This window comes from Pteropus vampyrus, unplaced genomic scaffold (genome assembly GCF_000151845.1).
Source record: "Pteropus vampyrus isolate Shadow unplaced genomic scaffold, Pvam_2.0 Scaffold70, whole genome shotgun sequence".
NCBI classification, from domain to species: Eukaryota; Metazoa; Chordata; class Mammalia; order Chiroptera; family Pteropodidae; genus Pteropus; species Pteropus vampyrus.
Window position 1 is genome coordinate 3082863 of NW_011888851.1, and position 15111 is coordinate 3097973.

General features: G+C 35.4%; 1 pseudogene; it reads left to right on the plus strand.

Moving 5' to 3' along the window:
- Positions 1-1261: 1261 nt before the first annotated feature.
- LOC111740944 lies at positions 1262-1380 on the plus strand (annotated as a pseudogene).
- Positions 1381-15111: the final 13731 nt, after the last annotated feature.

Sequence of the window (15111 nt, forward strand, 5' to 3'; positions counted from 1 at the left end):
TCCTCGCTCGCCGCTGCCCCCGCCCCTCCCGCTAGCTCCTTTCCTACTGCCGCTGCCTACGATTGGCTGAGAGGCTCTGACGTCCGTGTTTCCATGACGTATCAGGGAGGGTGGGGTGCGGGGGAGGAGGAGGTGGCTCGGGCGCGCGGGGCGGTGACTCCGTCAGTCACAGCTGCTGTTTCGGCGCGGGGCCTGGCGGCTCCTGTGACTGTGGAGGCCGGAGCGGCATGACTGCCGCAGGCGGACGCCCTCCACTTGGGGCCCCGTCCGAGCCACCCCCAGCCTGCGTCCCTCCAGAGCCTGGGAGCTGGACTGGCGGGCGTGGAAGATCGAACGCTCCTGGCTGCCACAGGTTAAAGCTGACCACTCGTCGGCGGACATTTGAGCGGCTTCTCGCCGCTTCTGTGCTCCACTCCCTACGGACTCGATGCCCGTCCTGGCTCATGACGCACGCGCTGGACAACAAAAGTGCCTCTCAGCTCGCTTCCTCCTTGAGGAAAAGAGCCCACACCCTCCCTACGGGCGAGGTGCGCCCCATCTCTGTTCTTTAGGATCGGGCCCGCAGTTATCCGGGATCCCGCTGCAGCCCTCAAAGGGTTAACTCTGGCGTTTCGCGGGTGCAAACAGGCCCATCAGGACCGGTGCTTAAAATCCTCGTGCTTTCGTTTTGGATTTGCTTTTTCTACTTATGCCAAGCTTTTGGCTCTTTTAGTTAACTTGTAACATTTTTAACCATCGCTCTTCTTTCGTGTGGGGAAAAGACAAACATGGGGTTACGTACAGAATTCAGATGATAAAAGGTAGCGTGCACCAATCTTAAAGAGATTTTGCAAATTAATAAAAAAAAAAAACCCAGCCGTCGTGACATCTACTTCAAAAATAAGACGATTTTTCCTACACACACACACACACACACACACACACAGACACACACGTGTAAAGATTAGTGTCCTACCTAAGACACCATGCTCCATCTTCGTTTAATCGCCTCTATTTTAACTAAGCATCGCCGCTCATTTAGAGACCTTGTCGGTGTTATTTTCCATACCACTTAACCAGAACAAAAAGATAAATTCTGTAGTCTCCTTTCTCTTAACTCCAGGACTGGAAAAATTATCATTTATAATGTTTTCTTAAAAGCATACAAGTGATGCAAAGGACTTTATTATGTATGTTCATTCTGGTAACATTATTTTTAAATATTTTTAAAGGCCTAGAAACAAAATATGTAAAGGAAGTTTAGAAAGCAAAAACTCGAAGTTACTACAGCCATGCCACCCTCAATGCAGCAGATCTAGTGTGATCTCAGAAGCTAAGCAGGGTCGGGCCTGGTTAGTACTTGGATGGGAGACCACCTAGGAATACCAGGTGCTGTAGGCGTTAATTAAAACAAAAAACGAGTTAATTCTGTTGAAAATAATTTCTTATGAATTAACATATCTTACCAGGACACACATTTACCAACGTTTTGAGCTGTGCCCTTGATATGCGAAGTTAGCACTGCGCGAAATGACAGTTTTTCCTCTCGTTAATCACTGTTAAGGAATTGGTTGGTGTGGTACAATAGCCCTTCCTGACACTATTTCAAAACTTAACAGAACAGATTAACTTTACAAGACGGCTTAGAGACATTCAAGAATCACTGGCTTCTGTCCAACTTTTCCTCCAAGGAAGTTGCAATAAAAAATTGAATTATGTATTCTACTTTAATCAAGAATTTGACATTAAAGTAATTTTTTAAATATATGAATCATTGCTATAGTACACTAGCAAAATGGATAACAGATTAAACTAGAATCTGTTCACTTTGTGAGTTTGTTGCAGCTCCAAATAATAAAATAAATGCTTTTAAAGTGTCATGAAAAATTACTCAGCATCTTCATTTCAGAACGTGATTTCAATAGAGTTTTCATTTACAGAGATAATATACATATACATCCCGGAACATATTTATATGTATTTTAATGAAATGTGAGTCACATACAATGATATGCTTTCACTGTCTTAGTCAAGGTGATCGTACTGTGTAGTTTGATTTTTACATTTTCATTCCTTTAATAGCAAATAAAGGCTGAAAGCAATATAGAAATAATTGTGCAGATAACAGGAAATTCACTTTTTCCCCAAAGGTTTAGTATTGAATCCTCCTTATGGAATACTTCTCAATGTAAAAGTCAAGAAAATATTTGATTGCTTAATTAGCATTTCCTAAAAAAAATGGAACGACTTGAATTTAAAGATGCTACTGGATATGATATAACCATACCCTCTTAGTCTTAGACCTCACTTATCTCATGAATTTAATTGCTCCAAAGATATAGCAGTACATAATAACAGTATAATAATGCAATTTATTATCAAAAGACAATCTTAAGTTCTTTTAACACTCTGAATATCTTTTTAGTTACAATGTAAAATTTGGCACGTTACTATTTAGTATGTAAACATTGTTTGAAGATAGGCTGTGTATTCAAAATAATATATTTCGCAAATTGTTAAAGTACATTCCGTTTAGTGGAGTAAATCTAAACTATTGACATCTCTCGTGATAAGTCGATAAACGTGAATTAATCATGCATAACTCATAGAGACGGTTTTCTAAAATCTTCAGTGTAATTAAATGTAAAAGGAGAAATTAGGATCTTTATTCCTTTAAGAATCTGTCACATACATATAGCAATAGGAAAAAATAGACATGCTAACAGCAGCATATTTTTAAAGCCATATCAATTCTCCAAATACACACGTACTATATACATGTGAATGTGTCAGTTTGGATCATTGCAGAATGCTAAAGAGAACTGACAGGTGTAGCGAGGCAGGAGAGGAGGAATATTCAGTAATTCATAAAGTAGTTGTATGTGTCCTCAAATTTCCATTAGCCTGGATCACCAGAGACAGATGTCAAGAGAAATATTACTTAGCTTGAAACCGCAGAGAACTGTTATCTATTAGTAATAAATTAATTACATTTGCTGAATTAAATGAAGTATGATTACAGATGAGCCTAAAATAAGAATTTTCAAGTCACATACTGGGAAATTTTATAGGTGAAAAATGGGAAATAGTTAGATGTCATCATTTGACAGGAATTATTTAACACCCTGTACTCTTCTAGATATAAGGTATTTTTTTCTACCCCAAATGTATAATCTAGGTCATAGAGTATGGTCCTAAATCTAAGCTCCAGAGAATCAAAAAAAAAAAAACAAAAAGGGAAAGATCATATTTAAATGTTATTGAGGGAGAAAGAGAATTTGGACTTGATTTGTGCCACAGAAGATATATAAGATTTAAATTAATACAAAAGAAGATAGGCAATAGAAATGTCAGGAAAAATCCCTGGGAATTAACAAGTTTACCACATCCATTTTCCTATCTTTTTATTATTCATGAAATGTATATTTACTACCTTTGATATCCTTCACCTGCATAAGTGGAACTCATTTACTTTCCCACTGATAATGATAAGTTATGGTGTATCATAGGGTTACTGTGAGATTTTGATAAGATATTAGTGTAAAGCTCTAACAGTGCTTGATGTGTATGTAGTAAGTGCTCATAAATGTTGTCATCATTACTCACAAGCATTCATTCTTTATCCCTTATTACTAAATAAATGTACTGCAAACAAGAATGTACATATTTATTTCAATGACTAGGGAATTATTAGTCTCACATTAGAAGTTCAGAGGTAGGTGATGGCATGATTGATTCAGATGTTGAACACAGCCACCAAGGATCCAGACTCACAGCTTTCTGCTTCATCATCCTTGGTGTATCCTTGGTGTATCAATATCTTTTTATGTGCACAATAGGACAATCAGCAGGAATTTCTCACATTTGGGGCAACTCTTACATTTGTAGACATTTTCATTTTTCTATTTTAAAGTTTTTTATTGCTGTTTTTATTTTCTTTGAAACAACTCCTTTGTTTTTCATGACATTAGAATGTGCAGAAGAATCACCTCTTTGAACTGAGCAATGCAGATTCCTGGGGCCACACTCTCAGAGCTTCTAATTGAGTCTGTTTGGAGTGGAGCCAGCAGATACACATTTTTGACAATCCTTTTAGGTGATTTTGAAGCACCTCACTATCTCTGCTTCCTTCTTTTATCATAAAATTCTTTTGTTGTGTTCTTTATTAGTTTTCTCTTTCCCTCGCAATTTCCAACACTAAGTTTTTATACTTGAGCATTTCTCTCTATCTTAACTTCTATAATGTTTGCCCATTTTCATGATTGCAGCCTCTCAAAGACAAGGATAATGTTATTCATTTATTCAATAATGATTTGGTGATAGTGACAGATGTCTTTTCAGCTTACTAAGGAAGGTAAGAAAACAAAGCTATCTGTTTAGGAGGCATTAGCATCAAGGTGATAGTTTATCTATCGATTTGTACAAAGAAACTTTTATTAAGCACTTATTTCATGCCAGGCCTAACAGGACCTGGCATATAATAGATGCTTAAAATAAAAATAGGTTGAAATGAACACACAAATGAACTATCACCTCTCAGATGATGAATTCAAAATTTACATCCACTGCCTTGCTTTTTTATCCTGGTGACTCAAGGGAACTTCTTGCAGGGTCTATTTTTTTCCCTTCCAGATAGAAATATTGGAAAGAAGCCAATTCATCAAGAGCCAAGTCACCGAAAGCCAATTTTTCGACATGTATTTTTGACGGCAAAAAAGAAGGAGGTCAAGAGAGGCATGCTAAAAATGCCGGGGAATGGGGCACATAGCTCAGAAGAAGGCAGGATCTAAAACAGATAGAGAAGGTTACCTCAAAAAGGAAAAGGAACATCTTTTTCTCTGAAAAAGGCAAAAAAATAAAATGAGTGCAAAGGAAGAGTAATATTCCTTATATAATAGGTGCTTGTCATCAGCTAGAATTAAGGAAGACCAAGGACTAAAATGGACAGATTAAAGAAACTGAAGGATGAGCGAAAAATAAGAAAATGTTATCCAAGGCTTAAGGAAATTTAGAGTATGATTTTATAGCAATACAGGTTTAAATGATATTCTCTGGTAACTCAGAGTTGGGGTTTCCTGTTGCCGTTACAGTTTAGAGTTCAAAAGAATCTGGTAGAAAGCATCCCAGTAGGGATAAACATGGGCACTAATAACCAGACTGCATTAATCTACTAGTGGTACTATAAAATACTATAGACTGGGTGGCTAGAAATCCAAGATCAAGGTACCTTAAGGTTTTGTTTCTGGCGAAGCCTCTCTTCCTGCCTTGTAGACAGCTACCTTCTCATCGTGCTCTTACATGGGGTCTTTCTCCTCTTATAAGTCCCATGGGATTAGTGCCTCACCCTTATTATCTCATTAATTACTCCCTAAATGCCCTGTCTCCAAATACAGTCAAATTGAGGGTTAGGGCTTCGACATACCTATTTGGGTTGGGGTGGTGACACAATTCAGTTTATAACACAGACTTGTCTGGTATTTTTCAGAATTCACATATCAGGGTTCTTCATCAGATCTACTGGATCAGATTTCCTGTATTATACAAGCCCACTCCCCAGATGTGTGTGCAAGCGTGTGTGTGTGTGTGTGATGTATAAATGCTGGGGAAAATCTAGCAAACAATGTTAATATACAGTTCAGTACAAAAAAAAAATCTGTAGTGTTGGAAATAGAGAACTCAAAGGTAGAACAGTGTGTACACATACCAACCCAGGGGAGTATTGAACCTAGAAATGAGTAATAAATACATAAGCATGGAGTTTTAATGATAGGAGATGTAGCTAGACCTGAGTGAGGCAGGGAACCGAATTGAACCCCCTGTAAAGCGAAAATCCTTTCTTCTTGCCAGTGACATGCTGGTACCAGTTCCTACCAAATGGCCTTGCTCAGCTCTTCCAAAAACTCCCACACGTACCTACAAAAGAATCAGTATTTGAATGCCTGCCATGCCAAAGGCATCAACTGCCAAAGGGGCTTGTAGTGGAAGATAGCCAAGAAAAGAGATTTTTGCCCTTTTCTCCTTCTCCACGTACCCCCACCCCCCATCTTCAACACTAAAAGAGCCATAGCTTTGGGAAGAGTGGGAGGAGGGCAGTAAAAGTGCATAGAGACGGTGAGGAGGAGGGAAAACCTCAGATGGAAATTCAAATTTGTAATGGTAGTGAACTAATTTTCAGACTTTAAAGGTCTCAGAAAGTTAAAGAATCCGCTTCAGATATTATTAAAGATCAAGTATGGGAGAATCATTGGATTACAGTTGAAATCACTTGTTTAAGAAAAATATTGAGTTGAGTTGCAGCAAATGTCATCAGAATAAGAATAATCAAGTGAGTGAATTTGAAGAGAGAAAGCAATCACAAATCATAGTTACATGTACTATAGCTTAGACAGGTCTCTAAGGATAGGGCTGAGGTGACACTTAAGGAGCTACTTTGTGGTAGAGACAAAGAGGGTGCACCAACTTTGTAATGTTGTAGATAAAACTGCCAAATTATTATCAACATGAAAACCTGGCAATAAGCTGTGTATGGTGAGATTTATCTTCCTATTTCTGCTCTTGAGACCTAGAAATACTGATTTTTAAAATAAAATTTCTTTATGGTAATGAAGGAGAAACTTCTGAAAACAGCCTGTCACAGAATTAAATTGTCCTTACTACTCTACTCATGTGGCTATTGTGAGTTTTCTGGTTCTAGACCACCAGCCAAGTTTAGACTATTTGCTTTGCCTTTCTCTTTTGGAACCCATGGTCATCCTGGTTCTCATTCTTTGCTCTGAACTCTGATAGCTGTGTTTTCTTAATCTTCTGCTTGCCTACCCAGTTTCTGACCCAATGATTAGACTTACTTCTCACATCTATTTATACTCACTTCTGCTTGCTTGTTGCTTAGTTTCTGTCCTCACTGGCTCATCTTGAACTTTAATTATGCCTATTTCTAAAAAAAATGTCCTGGTGACTGATTCCTATGCCTTATCAAGATTCTCAACTACTCTGCATTTCTGGATTTCCCAGTTCCAAATTCTAGTTCCCCTTTAATGCTCTGCTGCCATCACACACAATTCCAGCATTTAGAGTTACACATATATGTCCATTATCATTTCACTTCTTATTTTCTTCATTGTTTTTACATTTATCAAACCCTTGTTTCAATGGAAACTATATAAAGTCACTCTACTCTTCAAGCAAGAATTTATCACAGCAAAATTGTTTTTCCAAATAATAATGCCTGTTTATAGGACTACAAGAACACTTCTACACTGAATAATTTGCCAGAATGTATGAAAATATAATCATTTTGATTTGGTCACATTAAATTCTCTTTGAGCTATCATTAGTCTACTGATATAATATATATGATCTATATTTGTGGTAATATTTGGGGGGTAGTTTTATTCTAACTAAAGACTGTGATGTTTTTACTTCTCCCATTTTCTTAAATATGGTGTCTTTCCCATCATCATGTTAATGCTTGTCTTCCATACATTTTGCCATCCCTTTCTGTGGTATACATGGTCACTATTCTTTATAATTCCTCTTTGTGTCTTTAAAAATAAAGTGCTAGTTATTTAATAGCCTCATATTCTTCCTACTTCTGTGCCTTAGTCATCTTTTCTAAGATTTTTGAAACTTTATCCATTACTATTATAAACAGAAAAATAATTAAACTGCCTCCCCCATTTAATTTTTTTTTATTTACAAGAATTAAAATGGTAAAACCAGGTATAGTGTAATATAAATGTGTATATATTCTTCATACTTCTTTTCCTAATAACTTCCACATTTTAGACATTTATCATTAGATTTTTCTAATACTAGATACAGAAAATTGTCTACATGTATTTATATATTTTTCTAATATGAACAATATAGTATAAAAAAAATGAAAGATCTCTGCAATAATATCCAATCATAAGTCGTATAAAAAGTTATATAATTTTTCCAGAGTAGTATGTGGAGGCATAGAAAGGCAGTAGAGGATATAGTGTCTAGACTTAGAAAATGTACCCATCTAGTAGCCTTGACAAGTCATGAAATAGCAAAAGTAAAGATAAATGGATAATTCCAAAGAAACATATAAATATATGATGGTAGAGTACACATTGTATAAATTCATGCCAAGAAAATTAAAATTCATTGGAAAGATTATTATGGGAACGATAAATCTTATACTTGACTTTGAGAAGGAAGCAACTAACATTTAGAAAGAGCCTGAGCTTTGATATAAGGCAGGCCTGGATTCAAATCCCAGTTCTGAATTTTACCAGTTGTGTTATCTTAAGCAAGTTCCTTATCTGCTTAGATTCTTTAATCGCTGCACTCCCAACTTCCTCCTCTATTCACCCTTGTAAAATGAGAACAACCTTCTGGTGTTCCTATGAGGATGAAATTAGATAATGTAGTTTTCATAATACTCACTTAATAACTAGGTGTTTACATTTTTCAATTCCCCACATAATCTGCCATCCCTTGTATTAAGTCTTCATATTCTCTAGTGTATATAGAAGTTATATAATTTACAGGAACATGTAGAAACTATAGTTAAAATTTATACAACTTTGAAAGGAATTTTTAAATTTTAGAATCCATTTTTATCATTACAAAGATTTTATAAGTTTAAAGAATTTTGAAACGGTACAGCAGTTGAGATTTAGGTTCTATCTGTATTTATATACTAGTTAAACTAATAACTCAGATAATCTTTTGATAATTCAGGATCCTTAAGATTGCCTCCATTTGTTATGTTAAGGCCAAATCAATGGCTACACAGTAATGTTAAGAACACTAATGTTTTGGAGTAACGATTAAGCAAAAAAGCATATGGTACTTCTGTGAAAACAAAGACAAGCAATTCTTTAAGAAAGCTTAAAAGGACCGCTGAACTCTGAACCAGAGCCCAAATAATGAACACCAAGCTACCTCCTCAACAAGAAATGTTATCCCAGCAGTGCAGCTGCAAGCTAATTAAACTCCCCAGACCGCTGTGCTGAACTTTAGTACGGCATTTACAGAATTAACTTGGAGGACATGTTATTAATGTCTGGGGTTTATCAGAAGAAGGCAGCCTTTTTTATAAGCAGCATTAAAAAAAATTAACATACTGGATAAGCTGCTTATTATAGATGGAGCCTATGCGATCTTTCATGTAAATGCAAAAACTAAGCAATGTTTTTCAAAGCAAAATAATGAAGCTATTACACCATGACACTAAAATCCAAAAACATTGCTTTAGATACCCCGAAATCATTTTCAAAAATAAATATATAGTCTATATGATTATTTCTAAGATTCTAAAAGACATATCGATGACCACTAATATACTAGAACCTATCAGCTAGATATGTATCTGAAATATGCAGCAATTCTGTACTTAATTAACTTAGACATTAATCAGTAATAATGGAATGTGTAAGGTAAGACTATTTTAAATTACTGTGAAGTATCATATTTCTCCTCTTAATCATAATAGCTGGGCTTTAAAATTTATATCTAGAAATCTAAATAATAAACAAAAATTTGACTTTATTAGTAATTCTAAAAGTTGTCATTAAAGTGTTTATACATGCGCAGTAAGGGTAGAAGTAAGGTAAGGAGACATTTAACGATTGGAAACTTTTTGGAGGCCATAAAATATGTTCCATCATTTCAGGTACCTCCTTGTAGTGATTTAAACGATGCAAGAAGACATGGAGCAAGTAAATGAATTCTTTACAACCCTATCCACTCATTTCTAAAATGGAGAGAGCAGCACTTATATTCCTTTCAGTGTTGTAACAAAATAAGATAACAGCTTTTGGATAGTTGAATAGTTTTGTTATTTATGATGTAACAGGTAAAAATTCATTCTGAAAAAACTAATAGCCTAGGTAAATACTTCATATTAACGAAAAAACAAACCTCACATAAAATATATACTCTTATTTATACATTTAACATGTGCATAAAGAATTAAGTAAAACAGTGGGGCTATGTGAGGAAAATTTTCTACATACCTTTTAAAAGTTATTTTATTTTATTTTTAATTATGAAAATTTTAAACACATGGACAAATATAGAAGATAATATCACAGATACCTATGCACCATATCTACTTTTAAACTGGGGAGGCAAAGAAAATCTGATGGTAATCTTGTTGACAGGATTGACAGCTGACATTTTTTAAAAGCAAGTAAACAGATCTGCTCTTATCATTTCAAACAGGTCTCAGCAGAAGATGGAAGAACAAGTCCTTCTCTAATAAAAAAAGTGCCATACTTTGGTCAAGCATTTCTTTTTCCCTCTAGATCCTCCAAATACCTTCCTAAATAATTCTAAGAAGTAGTAAAGAGTTGCATGAGGATTGGTCTTTCAAAGCTAACTAAAAACAAAAACTTCATTAGCTTAGTAGATTTTCTAGCAGTCTTAACTTTTAGAGCTAAGACACAGAATCTTAGCCAAACACTTCTTTGATAAGATGCCATGGTTATGCTCTCGCCCTTATCCCCCAATCATTGCTGGAGCTGGCTATCCTAATTGCCTTGCCATGTGTAGGATGCAGCTTGGAAAAAGGCTCTGAGGCAAAGATTAGATGACTTGATAAAATGAGATATCAGCAATTTTTCTTGGAGGGGATAGCTTTAGGAGTAAGAGTGGACAGAGGAAGTAGATTATTCAGTAGATGGCTAGCTTTACTCTTAGGAAATGAATTTGATACATTTTAGATGGTTATGTTAAGAATTTTGGGAAGTGGAAAGTAAGAAAGCAAGATGGGGTTAGAAAGAAATCTAGAAAGGTAAAAACTAGCAGAGAATCATCTTAAATGAACAATTTCTCTAGAGATAAAATTTATAGGTTTTCCCATATTTCTTTAGTAACTTACACAAGCCCACAGGGATTTTCCAATAATAATGTAGATATAATTCCTCTCCTAGACAAAAGTAACCATCTAGACAGATTAAGTGTCTTAAGAGGTTAAATTAAAGTTTAAAATATGCACATATAAGTCTTTGTCTCTGTCTCTCCTTTCCTCTTTCTGTCTCTTGTTCTCTCTCTCTCTCACTCTCTCTCCCTCCCATATATATACTATAATATACATAATATATATCATATGTTGGAAAGTTCTATATATACAAAAGTTTCTATAGTATATGCATACGGTTCCTATAATCACTCTATCTGAACCAAATGCCAAAAATTTAGGTAAAAATTTAGTTTGGATTTGATATAAATCTCTCTATATTAAGGCTCTTATAATTGTTCCATCTGAGAATTGTCGTAATCAATAGCCGTTAATGGTGATTAGAAAGAAATTGATCTGAAAGGAGCCAAATGACAAAATTACTTTCTAAAAAGAAACAAAGGCTTTATAATATATTCATAAAACACAACTCAGTAAGCAGTAAAAATAATGGAGGCCAAATGGTCAATTCAGTGAGTAAGACAAAAGGATAAAAAATATCAAACTTTTATTCCCTTTGGACCAAATTCTTAGATAATATTGAGAAGAGATATTTTGGGTGCCTTTCCATTACCACCCCACTGCCCCACTTTCGGTGTCATTTTCTAAATACAAAGAAAGCATTTTCATGCTGCTCAGGCTCCTTTTTCCTGGTGTTCCACCCTGGCTTCATTTCCCAACAGACCTAGGGGTTTCCTTTCCATCTGTAAACTTAAAAGTGGTAAGTGATGAGGTGAATTATAGACATCTCAATAAGTAAGAGACATACTTTTGGTTAGAGAACAGGTACTCTTTTGGGTGGGTTTCAAATCATAAGAACACACAAGGAGCTGCCTACATTTATATGTATAACACTTTCCTTCCCAAACTATCATATTACACCTGAGTCACCAATCATTAATTTTTATGCAAAAATATACCTCTCCTTGCCCCTTAAAAAAAAAAAAAAGAAGAAAACAAAACCAGGATGTGTAGTAATTGGCTAGTTCACATTCTTGCCACAATGATGACTCAGGGCACTGATACATGTGTGACTTTCAGACTTTCTCCCGTCACTTTTCCACTGTGTCTTATTCAGTGGGTGTGCTCATCATAACAAATCAATCTTAAGTGCAATAATTCGTAAAATTTTCCATGACTGTAAAGAAGCATAATATTTTTATAAAGTTTGAATATCATTAATGATACAAAGTCCACTTTCCTTTTATTTTTATTTTCTGTTTAGTTGCCAAACTTGGTGATAGTAACTTAATAGGCAAAGAGTAAACCATTATCCTTTTAATTAGTCTCCACTAGAAGGTTTATAGATATGCACTTATTACATAATTAATGAAGATTTGTGCCTCCTTTATGAGTCATTGGCAATAAAATGCTTCGTTTAACAATTGCCCATCACCTGTTCTATTGCTGTGTCAACGGCACAGTCTTACCCTAAGAAATTGCTTTCTCAAGTCTAAGCTGTCTCCTTGGTCTTCCTTGTTTCTTTTTAGGTTCTCTATGAAATCCATTCTCTTCAAGATCTCAGTGCTTTTGCTGATCTCCTCATTTGTAAAAGCTAACTTCATTCTTTCAACAAAATTGGAATCATCAGGCTTTGTTTCTCTACTGTTTCTTTTCTGTAATTATATTCTATTGCTTCAGAGTACTCCTCCTACTCTAAGATTAAAAACTCAAATTTTGTAACTTAGGCCATTTAAAATATATGCTAGGAAACAATTCTGGTCTTCAAATGAGGTACTTGTAAATACGACATTCTTAGAAATCAAGATCATTTCCGTCTTTTGTATTTGTCATGTATTTGTTCTATGATGCACAAGTATGCACTTGACCTCCAGCTACTTTCTCCTCTTCCTAATAGCCACGGGCTTTTTCCTTAGGTCACCGCGAGCTGTTCTACTTCTTCCCTAATCTAAAGGTGCACTTATGTTCTGTATACTTGGGCTGCCCTGCTTGCTCTCAAGTTTATTTCTCATCCTTTTTCAGAGAGTACAGGATTTGAGGATGGTAAATGCAATCGATATCCTTTGTTATTTGCCAGGCAAGTAGCTAATTTAAGACTTAAAATAGTAGAGTAAATTATTATACATAACAGTTATAAGTGGCTGAGTGCCAATTTTGAGCTTTTAGCTGTAGAAAAGGAAATTTTCTTACAAAACCGTGACTATATACTATTGATAATAAAATATTCATGTTAATGATAGTGGGAAGATTTTGAGAGAATGATGATATCCTGCTATCACCATTTCTCCCCTATGATACTTAGGACATAGAACTAGATACTAAATCTAGAGCATTTTTCTTTCTAATACTATTTTATAGATCATTCTAATTTTAACTTAAAAGCCTTTCTAAAACTATTTCTAATTTCTATTACCAATAAAACATTCTGTTGACAGGCTTCTACTACTTTGTCAGTCAGTGGTAACCAGTCTTTTGTTTGAAGAATTAATTCTATTGTACACACTAGATAGTGTGGAAACTGAACTGGCTAAGAGAGATAGATAAATCTAAATTTTTAGATCGCCATTCCCCCCCACCCCCCATTGGTATAAATATTTAATTATGCCAGGAGAAATTTCAAAAAATTGTGACACACAATGGAATTGATTCTCCTCATAAGTAGGGCACTCGTTATGATTCTGAAAAAGAAACTAACACTTTTTAAGTCTTTCTTAGTGGTAGTTCTATTCTAGACATTTTAAAATATTCACTTTTATCTTCACCGTAGCCTACAAACTAGATATTATCACCCCTATTTTACAGAAGAATAATTAAGGTTAAATAACTTGCCCACAGTTACATAGTTATTACTAGGAAGAGCCAGGGCTATGACACAGGGCTGATTCTAAAGCTCACATTCTTTTTACTTTCTTAAAATAGGTCCCTGCCACTCATTCCTAGGGAGAAAGATCAGCCTTGAATATGTTATGATATCTATCTTGAGATTCCTATAGTTTGGTGGATGAGAATATAGGCTCTGTATAATCTTGAGAAATTGTGCAATTTTGAGAAATTACTTGCTGTCTTTGTGCCTCAGTTTCTTCATCTGTAAAAAGGAGGTGATTATAATAATATCCGTTCAATAATATGGTTTGTGAGGACTAAATGAAAGAATACATGTAAAGTACCCAACAGAGTGGTTGATATATAGTAAGTGTTTAATAGATACTGTTTTTCAGGAGTTTGATCTCTCCATAAAAATTAATCTTTTGTAGGTAGAGAAAAGAAGTCTGGATTGTAATTTCTTCTCTTCTTGCCTTCTTATGTCTGGCTCATTCAGTTTTTGTTTTAGCTCTCTACCCAATTATACATATTAAGTTTTTCACTTTGTGCAATGTAGAAGATTAAAACATGGCCATAAATTCTTTTTTAATCTTCCCTTTGAGAAATGGCATCTAATTCTCCTTCTCTTAAATATATGTTCGACTTAATGACTTGCTTGATAAATAGAATAGGATAGACTGGGACTTTTAAAGCTAAGAAACAGAAAGTCTTGTATCTTCTACTCTTTGAAATGCTCACTCTGGGAGGTCTAACCAAGTAAGAAGCCTGACTGCCTCGAGACCTCCATGTTGGAGAGGACATGTGTAGGCACTCTGGCCATTAGGCCCAGTTAAGTACAGCCTTCTAGTCACCCCTGCCAAGAACTCAGAAACATAAGTAAAGCTCCAATCCAGCCCATCCATCAACTGAATATGAGTGAAGGCCCTCAGTTGCCAGAAGATTCTCTCAGCTGAGCCCTGTCCAAATTCCTGACCATAACATGATGAGATATAATGATTGTTGTTTTAAACGACTGAGTTTTGGGAGAATTTAGTATATAGCAACGTATAACTGAAACATGCATTTATTTATTTATTTAAAAAGAAACTATGGTGCCAGCAACTGTTCTAGGCCTCAGTGAATGCATTCATGAACAACTTAGACAAGGCCACTGTTCTCATGAGGGTTACAGTCTACTGAGGGAGAAAGACAATAAAAAATAGATAGATAAGTACATACATAATTTCGGATATACCTAAATACTATGGAGAAAAATAAAGTAAAAAGACAGAGACCGACAGAGGATGTTTTTTTAGGTAGATTCATTAGGAAAGGCCTCTCTGAGGACAGCTCATTTAAACAGAAATTTGATTGAAGCTTTAAAATTATGCACTCACTTACTCACTTACTCATTAATATATCTACTCTATTCGATG